Source organism: Lipotes vexillifer, unplaced genomic scaffold (assembly GCF_000442215.2).
Source record: "Lipotes vexillifer unplaced genomic scaffold, Lipotes_vexillifer_v1.1 scaffold611, whole genome shotgun sequence".
In the NCBI taxonomy this organism is placed as follows: domain Eukaryota; kingdom Metazoa; phylum Chordata; class Mammalia; order Artiodactyla; family Lipotidae; genus Lipotes; species Lipotes vexillifer.
This window is the reverse complement of record NW_006785619.1, coordinates 493430-505003: the sequence shown is the minus strand read 5'-3', so window position 1 is coordinate 505003 and position 11574 is coordinate 493430. Positions and strand designations below refer to the sequence as shown.

The 11574-nt window shown below is 44.5% G+C and overlaps 1 non-coding gene across 1 annotated transcript; it reads left to right on the top strand.

Annotated features, from left to right (window-relative positions):
* The first annotated feature begins 9393 nt into the window (after nucleotides 1-9393).
* TRNAE-UUC (transfer RNA glutamic acid (anticodon UUC)) lies at nucleotides 9394-9466 on the top strand. Its single transcript has one exon. It is a non-coding gene; the product is annotated as a tRNA-Glu (tRNA).
* The last annotated feature ends 2108 nt before the right edge of the window (nucleotides 9467-11574 follow it).

Genomic DNA, 11574 nt, shown 5'->3' with positions numbered 1-11574 from the left:
CCCATGATATCTGGAGATATCAGCAATTCTGGGGAATTTAGAGGCAAGAAGTGAAATAAGATGAGGCAGAGGAGAAACAATAAACTGCACCCCTGGCCCCTTCCTGTCCTGCTCCCCCACCCAAATGAGGAAGTCAGGGAGCTGAGAAAAGTCACGCTCCCTGAGAAAAGGGTGCCAGGTGGGGTTCATCCCCCACTGCTACCTAAATAAACCCTTTGCCTGTATTCCAACCTGTTTCTCATTTATGGTCCACAGTCAGGAGCTAGGGAATCTCAGGGCACAGAGTGCTGGGCCCTTCACACACAGTCAGGAAGGTTTCAGTCACTCATGTGGAATCTCTCCACTTTATGGCTCTTCATTCAGAATTTCCAGACCCTTGTACCTGGGCTGCCTGGGGAAACCAGGAATCACATTCTCCAACTTTCTGCAGATAACAGGACTGAGGAGGCAGAGAGAGTAGGAGGGAAGATGGGGGAGGATGACTTTGTGGTTTTTGTGGAAATAAATGGGAGTTTGGATCACAGATTGAATTATTAATTGGAGGAGATTGAGACTCTGTCTCTCCACTGACCGCAGGATTGGGTTAGACACATCTTCAGGATAGGTTCCCCTGTCCTCTGTAGAATAAAGAATCCTCCCGAGCTATAAATCCCTCTATAACTCTGGGTTTCCTGCTTTGGGCTGTCAGTCACTTGCAGTTACTAGTTCAAATGTCTGCCCAGCCTCAAGGATGGAGTCCTAGGAGGGAGAGCCGCACCTGCCCCTTCCCTGACATAGTCTCAGCTCCTGGGATGGGGTGGAGGGTGGAGGAAGGAGCTTTCCCAAGGAGCAGACACAGTATTTCACAGTCACAGGAATCAGACATCTGAAATGGAATTTTACTTAGTTCTGTATAACCGATCCTGGCATTGCTCTGGAGCACACATTATCGCTAATGGCAGAAAATCACCTTGTCAATTCGGAAGAATCTACTCACTTCTGGATTTTCTGTCCTTTTCAGGCTCAGGTCAATTCTGGATCCTCTCCCTTCCCTCTTCTCCCCCTATTCGTCCTGGGGATGATAATTCTTTTTTTATAAATTTATTTATTTTTGGCTGTGTTGGGTCTTTGTTGCTGCGCGTGGGCTTTCTCTAGTTGTGGCGAGCGGGGGCTGCTCTTCATTGTGGTGCGCGGGCTTCTCATTGCAGTAACTTCTCTTGTTGCGGAGCACGGGCTCTAGGCGCACCAGCTTCAGTAGTTGTGGCCACTCGGGCTCAGTAGTTGTGGCTTGCGGCCTCTAGAGCAAACGCTCAGTAGTTGTGGTGAACGGGCTTGGTTGCTCCTCGGCATGTGGGATCTTCCTGGACCAGGGATTGAACCCATGTCCCCTGCTTTGGCAGGCGGATTCTCAGCCACTGCGCCACCAGGGAAGTCCTGGGATGATCATTCTTGATGGAGCAGGGCGTCACGTTTTCCTCACAGGTGCCATTTCTACTTCCTGTCAGTGGGCCTACTGGTGTGAGGGCTTCTCCCTGAGGTCTTTTGCCAGCCCTTCATCTGAGAAGCAAAGCACAGATCTTCTCTGCTCTGTTGAACCCAACCCACTGTACGTTCAATCTTCCTTGTCCCCAGAAATCTGACCCCACCAGTAGTCCAAGAGCCAATCCCTTTTATAGGAACCAAACCAAGGACTCACTCGCTCTTTTTTTTTTTAAGTTGAATTATAGTTGATTTACAATATTGTGTTAGTTTCAGGTGTGTAGCAAAGTGATTCAGTTATATATATATATTTTTCGGATTATTTTCTATTGTAGGTTATTATAAGATATTGAGTATAATTCCCTGTACTATACAGTAAATCCTTATTGCTTATTTATTTAACGTATAGTAGTTTGTATCTGTTGATCCTATATTCCTATTTATCCCTACCCACCTCGCTTTTCCCTTTAGTAACCATACATTTGTTTTCTATGTCTGTGAGTCTGTTTCTGTTTTGTATATAGATTCATTTGTATTATTTTTTTAGATTCCATATATAAGTGATATCATATGGTATTTGTCTTTCTCTGTCTGACTTAGATGGTAATCACTTAGATGGTAATCTCTAGGTCCATCCATGTTGCTGCAAATGGCAATATTTCATTCTTTTTATGGCTGAGTAATATTCCATTATATATATATATATATATATATATATATATATATATACACACACACATTTTATACACACACACACGCGCGCACACACACACACACACACACACACATCTTCTAGTCCAGTCATCTATTGATGGGCACTTTGGTTGTTTCCATGTCTTGGCTATTATAAATAGTGCTGCTATGAACATTGGGGTGCATGTATCTTTTCAGATTAGAGTTTTCATCTTTTCCAGACATATACCGAAGGGTGGGATTGCTCGATCATATGGTAGCTCTATTTTTAGTTTTCTGAGGAACCTTCATGCTGTTTTCCATAGTGGCTGCACCAATTTACATTCCCACCAACAGCGTAAGTAGGTTCCCTTTTCTCCACACCCTCTCCAGCATTTATTATTTGTACCCTTTGATGATGGCCATTCTGACTGGTGTGAGGTGATACCTCATTGTGATTTTGATTTGCATTTCTCTAATAATTAGCAATGTAAAGCACCTTTTCATGTGCCTGTTGGCCATCTGTAAGTCTTGTTTGGAAAAATGTCTATTTAGATCCTCTGCCCATTTTTTGTTTGGGTTGTTTGTTTTTTCACTATTGAGTTGTATGAGCTATTTGTGTATTTTGGATATTAACCCCTTGTTGATTGCATTGTTTGCAAATATTTTCTCCCATTCCGTAAGCTGTCTTTTCATTTGTTGATGGTTTCCTTTGTTGTGCAAAAGCTTTTAAGTTTGATTAGGTCCCATTTGTTTATTTTTGCTTTTATTTCTTTTGCCTTGGGAGACCGATCTAAGAAAACAGTGCTACCATTTATGTCCAAGAATGTTGTTGTTGTTTTTTTTTGCGGTACGCTGGCCTCTCACTGCTGCGGCTTCTCCCGTTGCGGAGCACAGGCTCCAGACGCGCAGGCTCCAGACGCGCAGGCTCAGCAGTCATGGCTCACCGGCCCAGCTGCTGGGGTCTGGGCACGTGGGATCCTCCCGGACCGGGGCACGAACCCGCGTTGCCTGCATTGGCAGGCGGACTCTCAACCACTGCGCCACCAGGGAAGCCCTCCAAGAATGTTTTGCCTATGTTCTCTTCTAGGAGTTTTATGGTGTCATGCCTTATATTTAGGTTTTTATACCATTTTGAGTTCATTTTTGCATATGGTGTGCTCCTCTTTTTTTCTAGTTCCCCTCCTGCCCCAGTGGAACCGAATCTCTGCTGGCAAGGGCAGGGAGGCCGCCCCTCCCCCTCATTCACACACACCGCCCCCCCGCGCCCCGCCCCGCCACTGTCTCATCTCTGGATTCGGTTTTGTGCAGTCATATTGCTGTTGATATTGAAAGCAAAACTTCTGGAATCTGAAAAATCTTTTTTTAAAGACCTTTTCTAAAAATGCTGCTTTGGATCTTCATTGCTGCGTGCCAGCCTTCTCTAGTTGTGGTGAGCAGGGGCTACTGTTGCAGTGTGCGGGCTTCTCATTGTGCTGGCTTGTCTTGTTGCGGAGCATGGGCTCTAGGCACATGGGCTTCAGTAGTTGTGACAGGTGGGCTCAGTAGTTGTGGCTTGAGAGCTCTAGAGCGCAGGCTCTGTAGTTGTGGCCCACAGGCTTAGTTGCTCCATGGCATGTGAGATTTTCTCGGACCAGGGCTAGAGCCCATGTCCCCTGCATTGGCAGGTGGATTCTTAACCACTGTGCCATCAGGGAAGTCCCTGAAAAATCTTTTCTCTTCTCCACAGCCTGGCTCTTGCAAATCACTGTGGCTTTCAGAATGTTGCTTCTGTCATGAATTTGAAAATCCATTCAGAAATCCAGCTGACTCTTTTGTCCTGGTTTCTGTGTACACCTGGCCCAACTCAGGGCAGAGACCGCGGAGAGCTGTCACTGCTGCCTGAGTGGTTGGCAGAACAGTGGTGACACAGAGATTTGGCACGGGGAACAAAGGAGCCTCATCTACTGCTCCAAATATGATTATTGCATGCTTTTCATTTAATTGTTCTGCACTGCTTGGAGTTTTTAACTGCATAAAGTGGTGGGGGTTTTGGGTTTTTTTTTTTTTTTGTGGTACTCGGGCCTCTCACCGTTTTGGCCTCTCCTGTTGCGGAGCACAGGCCCCGGATGCGCAGGCTCAGCGGCCATGGCTCACGGGCCCAGCTGCTCTGTGGCATGTGGGATCCTCCCGGACTGGGGCACGAACCCATGTCCCCTGCATCGGCAGGTGGACTCTCAACCACTACGCCACTAGGGAAGCCCCAGGGTTTTTTTTTTTAATTAAAAAAAATTCGACAAATAAATGACACTGAAAAATATCTAATTAGAAATTTCCAAAGATCTAGAGCATAAAGTTATTTACAACACAGATTTGTTTGAAAACAAACGAAAGGTAGCAATGGAGGGTGGATTAACATTTTGGGTTGGGAATGAAAATCATGCCATGAATGCATTTTTTTTTTTGGTATGCGGGCCTCTCACTGTTGTGGCCTCTCCCATTGCAGAGCACAGGCTCCGGACACGCAGGCTCAGTGGCCATGGCTCACGGGCCCAGCCGCTCCGCAGCATGTAGGATCTTCCCGGACCAGGGCACAAACCCTTGTCCCCTGCATCGGCAGGCGGACTCTCAACCACTGCGCCACCAGGGAAGCCCCATGAATGCATATTTAATGATTAACAAAGGAAGTCGTGATCTGTGTTAATTAATAAAGCACATTATAACCTAAAAAAGAAGGAAAGAAATTCTCCCAACTTGCACAAGCTCTCCAAATTTGGAATAAGTGAGTCAAGGTCACATGGTAATGGTCACCCCCACAGCAAAGACAAAATCAAACAATTCCAGCCTGGTTGGGAGAGGACTGGGGTGTGATGGTGTCACAGGTGCCACAAAGGAGAGACTCTCCCAGCTCTGAAAAGTCAGAATGCTTGGAGTGGGGTTGACTTAGATGAGGGTGGGCAATTTGTGACAGGTTCTGAATATTAAGAATATCAATATCCAGGGACTTCCCTGGTGGTACAATGGTTAGGAATCCGCCTGCCAGTGCAGGGGACACGGGTTCGAGCCCTGCTCCAGGAAGATCCCACATGCTGTGGAGCATCTAAGCCCATGTGCCACAACTACGAGCCTGTGCTCTAGAGCTTGCGAGCCACAACTATTGAGCCCGCGTGCCTAGAGCCTGTGCTCTGCAACAAGAGAAGCGCACCACAAGGAAGAGTAGCTCCTGCTCGCTGCAACTAGAGAAAGCCCGCACGCCAACGAATACCCAACACAGCCAAAAAATAATAAATAAATATATTTATTAAAAAAAAAAAAAAGAATATCAATATCCAGAAAGGGTGCAGGGACTGGAAGGAAGCACAATGAATCTGGCATAGCCGATGCATCGCAAATTGAATTTGCAAGCCGAGGCTTGCAAATTGAACAAAAAGTGTTATATAAAAGCTACATTTTCACAAATTAAAACAACAATAACAACCTGAATTTTCTTCTGTCTGGCATGAATATATTTTAAAAGAAGACTGTTCCCTAATTTTAGGAAACTTCCCAGGCTGGCTCTCTAATTATGCAAACAAACCCTCTGTTATTCAAAGTTATACAAGACCCTCTTCTGAAAAAGGACTTTGGTCCAAAGGAGATAAAAGTGCTCTTGGGTGATCATGTAAGCTTTTCTATGTTGATTCTGGAAACAGAGTCTTATGTAAGGAGAGGACGAGACTGAGAAAGGGCTTGTATGACATGTGTTTGTCTGGACTTGTTTGAATCCCTATTGGAGTCCTATATTGAAAGGACTCTGGTTATAAACTACAGAATATCTCTGGGTTTAGGTAATGCCAAAAGACCATTCATTACACAAGGGTGTCTCACACAGCCTGTTATGGGTTGAATTGTGTCCTCCAAAAAGATGCGTTGAAGTCCTAACCCCCAGTACCTGTGACTGTGACCTTATTCAGAAATAAGATCGTTGCAGATGTAATTAGTTGAAATGAGGTCATATTAGAGTAAGGCGGGTCTTTAATTCAGTATGATGAGTGTCCTTATAAGGAGAGAAGAGACACACACGGGAGAAAACCATGTGATCACGGAAGCCAATTAAAGGGTGGCAACTGCAAGCCCGGGAAGGTCAAGGATTGAGGCAAACCATGAGAAGTTAGGCAGATGCAAGGAAGAGTCATCCCCTAAAGGTTTCAGAGGGAGCATAACCTTGCTGGCGCCTTCATTTCAGACTTCTAGCTGTGACGAAAGAAACGGAAGAACAGCTTCAGGGCTAACAGCACATTTTGGCTTCTGTAAGAAACTTGCTTGCTTGGGGCAGGAAGAACCGGGTTCCTGATTGGCTGATTCAAAATTAAACAGCTCCCTCCCGCCTTTGGGGCTTCCCGCCCTGTGAAGGGGATAAAAGCCTCGCCCAACTGTTAGTCGGGGTCTCACTCACTTCTCTCCGAGCGGGACCCTGTCCGGACAGTTTGTGTAAGCTTCTATACTTGTATAAATCCTTTGCTAATCTGTCTACTTGGTGTTGGTGATTCTCGGGTGTCCTTGGTTGGGACACGGGGCGCATTTACCGGGGAACTTGACTCCAGGCGTGTGGCTCCCGGACCGCAACATAGCCTCAAGAACTGTGAGACAATGCATTTCTCTTGTTTTTGCAGCACTCTGTTAAGGCAGCCAGCCATAGCTAGGAAACCAACAGGTGACTCTAGGGCAGGGAAGTGGCTAAAGCTCTGAGAGGGACTGGAAACGGGACCTGGAACCCCGAGAGACTCTTTCCTTTCCACCATCCACTTCAGTTCTCTTTCTCACTGCAGACTATAGTTCTCTGTTGTTTAGCCAACACTTCCCGTGATCATTTCTTGCTTCTTCCTTTGTTCAGGTATACAGGTGTGGGGCAGAAACCAGTCCGGGGTAGCCCCTCCCTTCTTCACTACTAAGGGGTGAGTTATGACTGGTTTAAGCTTATTAGGGCATGCCCACTCTTTTTTCTGTGATTGGTTTAGGGATAGACATGGGACTCAGTTTTGGCCAATGACACTTGAGGATCTGGAAACCTTCTGGGGCTTCTGTGAAAGATTTTCTTCCCTGGTAAAAAAAAAAAAAAAAAAAAAAAAGAAAGAAAGAAAGAAAGAAAGCTGTCTAGGGAGGACCCCTGCTTGTTGCCTTCCTGCTGTGGATGGTTCCTTGTTGAGGACATGATGTTTGGAGCGGTGGCAGCAGTCACATGACTATGAAGGGAAGGTCAGGAGTAAGGAGTTACTCAACTGCCGGAGCAGCGTGAACCTACAGTGAGTGACTCCTTGGGGGAAGGCAGAGAGCTGGGTGATTAGTGGATCTAATACTGGCTAAATGTTGTGCACTGAGTAAGGTGCTCTCCACATCCTGCTTCTCATCTGGAATGAAAACATATACTTCTCTTAGAGTTAACCTACTTGTAGGTTTGGGGAAAAAGGACAAGAATCTGAACAGAATCTGAAGAAAATGTATGACTCATTGGATAGAAAGGAAGATAAATGCCTCTCGTTGCACTCCCAGAATTGTTAGGATTTGAAATGTCAGAATGAGTCATAACTGGTCATGTTTTGTAAGTGAAAAAGCAATCCCATTGTGTATTATTCACATGGTGCATGATTACTTCATGGAGGTGGATGGGAACAGTCTATTGCCCTTTAGTAGAATGGTTTCAGAATGAGAAAAGAAAAGCATTAAGTAAATCAGGATAAGAAGTGCACGACGCTCCTAATTCCACCACTTTTCCATAGATCGATTTGTACTACCTGAGAATAAGGGGCAGACACCCCTCCCTGCTGTACACAGAGGCATAGCCACTACCGCCTAAAATTAGCCAATCAGAAGTTAACACATAAACTCTCCAGTTTCATATCTTGACTGTGGTGAACTGTGACTAGGAATGGAGTAATTCTGTCCCAGAAGGTCATAAGGAACAGAATGCTTATATAAACTAAACTGCCTTAGACCTCTGTAAGAAATTATATGGACAGCAGTTGCAAATAACTGAAAAATATTGTTCCCTTCTGTCAGCAAAGCTGTTGAACTCTGCTCTGCCGAAGTCCTCATCGGGTTCTATTGAAGCAGCAGATGGTCAGGACTGAATGGGAAGTGAAGTCCTTTGCATTATACTCCCCTGACCGCTCACATTAATCCTGAGACCTTTACCAGTTCACTGACCACCAATCAGTCAGTTCACTGTTCACAGTTCACTGACAGCCAATCCTGAGGTGGAGGCAGGTCTATAATTCTCAACATAAGGGACTGGAATTAACTCCCTCTTACATTTGCTGTCCTCATTCCACCACTGCTCTTCAGACTTTTCTTGGATTTTCCGGATGTCTCTTTTCTTAAAGTCAAAGAGAGATTGGGTAACACATCCTCTGGCTCTTCCTGCCTGAGAATCACTCCACTTCCCTGCCTGGCCTTGGGAACTGGTTTTATCGATGTTGTAGTGTCTAAATAGTACATTTTGTAGAATTCCAGTAAAGTAGGCAATGAATCAAACTTCTGATCTTCTGTTTGGAATCTGAGGTGACTCAGCTCAGTTACTCGGCTCCTCCAAGTGGAAGTCGCCTACCTTGGCCATCTCTGCACCCACGTGCTGAGACTCAGTAGCCGTGTGCATCCCCACCAGCCCCAGCATCGACACCACAGTGGGCCAGCTGGTGTCTCAGCCTCACTGTTGTGCCTGAAATGGCAGTAGCAGCTGTGAGCACTCGCCACTGGAAGTCTCTCTAGTCATTTGATCATTTTTTTTCATAATTTTTTTCATGTTCATATTTTCAAACTCTCTTATACGTATTTAAACATATTAGATATATTCATTTTGTATTTTTTCAATATTCCAACATCTAAACATAAAGTTCTGTTCTGCTATTTGCTATTTCCACTGACTGTCATTCCTGATGCCCTATGTTTTCTTTTGTGTTTTGTTTTGTTTTGTTTTTTACACTATAAGCTCTTAGTTTTTGAAACTTTGTCTCTCAGGATTCTTTCAGGTCTGGTCTGGTGGTATATTCCTCCAGAGAGGATTTGTGTTTGCTTCTGCCAGGTGCCTAAAGTCCTTCCAAGCTGAGACTACTTTAAATAAATCACTCAGCTGGATGTTTCTTGAAACTCAAATGCCATGTGTATTTGTGCCCTGATCCTGCTTGAGGACAAGCTTGTGGTTATGAATTTTTATGAGAGTCTTCTTTCATTCTTTGGAAGACCAGCTTTCTTCTTGTCTTTGTCAACTGGAAAAAAAAAAAAAAAAAAAAAAAGCACAACCTGGGGAATTCCCTGGTGGTCCAGTGGTTAGGACTCTGCACTTTCACTGCTGAGGGTGCTGGTTCAATCCCTGGTTGGGGAACTAAGATCTCACCAGCGGGGTGGTGTGGGCCAAAAAAAAAAAAAAAAATCAGCACAACCTAAAGTTGAGAATTATGTTTTATTTGGCAAGCTTTCTGAGGACTTCATGCCTGGGAGACAGCCTCTCAGATAGCTCTGAGGGGCTACTCTGAAGAGGTAAGGGAGGAGCCAGGATATACAGAAGTTTCATAACAAAACCCAGGTAGTCAGAATATCAGATTACTGTTAATGAAAGAAAACCAGACATCTCAAGTTAATGAATTTAGTGCTTTTCTATGTATGAGAAGATGGAAAAGTCTGGGCTCATTGAAATTATTCCTTTGATGTATACCTCAAGTGTCTGGGGCCAGTATCCTGTGTTTTCCCATCCTGAGACTCCTCAGGGTGCACCGTTAGAGGGGGGCTGCAATGGCCAATGGCTTGATGGTGGGCATCCTGTTTCCATCCTGAGTGCCCTCAGGGCTCACTGCAGGGGGCAACTGTAAAGTGATGGCTTGAGGGCTGCAACATCCTTTGTTTGCTGAAATGGCAGGCGATATTTTTCACTCACATCTTTTCTGTGGTCCTCCCTGAGGCTGATATTATGATCTGACTCCCCAGCTCATGTGGGCCTCAGTCTTCGACACTTGCTGCTCACACGGGTGTTCAGTTTGAAACTCCACGTTACGTTCAGCTTTAGGGTTGTTATCTGCTTAACCCTTGCTTACATCTCTGGATTTATTATGCTCAGCTGTAAGAATCTCTCTTATTTTCTTTCTAGCTAAGAGACTAGTTTAAAAGGAATTAAAAGATTTTTTTATCTAGCACTTTTAGGTATTCTGTAGTAGGAGTTTAGCTGCCCTATTGCTAAAAAAAGAACTTAAAGCTACTGTTTCACATTTATACATCTTGTATCCAGCCACCTTGCCAAATTTTCTTATTAATTCTGAAAATGTTTTATGCTAGAGCCTGTTGTGTCTTCTAGGTACTCAGTCTTAACAGTATTTACTTTCTTTTTTGTGCCTGCTAAAACCTTTGTACACCGTTGGGTAATAATGGTGATAATGCTTTTTAATGAAATAGATTTAACGATTTTCTCCTTAGAATAACTGCTTTTTTTGGAGAAATGGCCTTTATTAAATTTAAAAAGTTTCCTTATATTTCTATTTTACTTAGAGTTTAAAAAGAAAAGAAAATGGCTGCTGAAGCACATCTAATGTCTTCTTAGAATTTATTGGTGTGATGCTACATCCAGTTTGTAACCATGCTGTGCCTATTCATGCTTCACTCATTCACCCCTCTAGCAGGCTGAAGCTGAGGATACAAAGAGAGAAAGAGAGAGAGAGAGAGAGTGAGAGAGAGAGAGAGCTCTGAAGATATGATTTTCAGGCTGGATTCAAATGATAATGGCCCTTGTGCTCTTGGCTAAGGAGTCTTGAGTTTGTCCTGAGGGCAGTAGGAGCCTTTGTGGGTAGATCAGATTTGAATTTTGAAAAAAATCACTGCTGCAGTGAAGAGAATGAATTGCTGGTGGCTGGAAGACCAGTTAGGATGTGGGTTCCATCATTGAGACTAGGGGAGGAGAGACATGCTTTTATCTGTTGCTGCTATACTGATGCCCACTTCATGACAGACATTATGTTAGATCCTTTACACGGAGTATAGGTGTTTCTTCCTGCTCCTTGTGTATATGTGTGGTGGAGGGAGGAGTTTGTGGTAATCATCAGAGGGAACAAATCACATTAATAATAACAAACAAAAAATCCCCATTAGAGTTCCAGGAATAGTAATAGGAATTACTCCTCCAGAGCAATAGCCCCTCCAGAGTAACCTTTGGCTTTCCAACCTCCCCAAGTCCCTTCAGGCACAAACAGGGAGTTCATAGATGGTTTAGCCAACACTCTTGGTTTCCTATGCAACAATGATTCTTTTTTCTCCTTCCTAACTGACCCTAAATGGTGTTTAGGAATCCACCCTACAGCATACAGTCATGTGCTTCAGGTGAATCCAGCTCCAGGATGAGAATAAGTCAGTTGTGGTGGTCCTATCCCCCTTGCCAATGGCTGGTTTAATCATGGGCATGGGATACAAATCTGGCCACAGATAAGGAGGTATCTGCTGGGGGCTGTA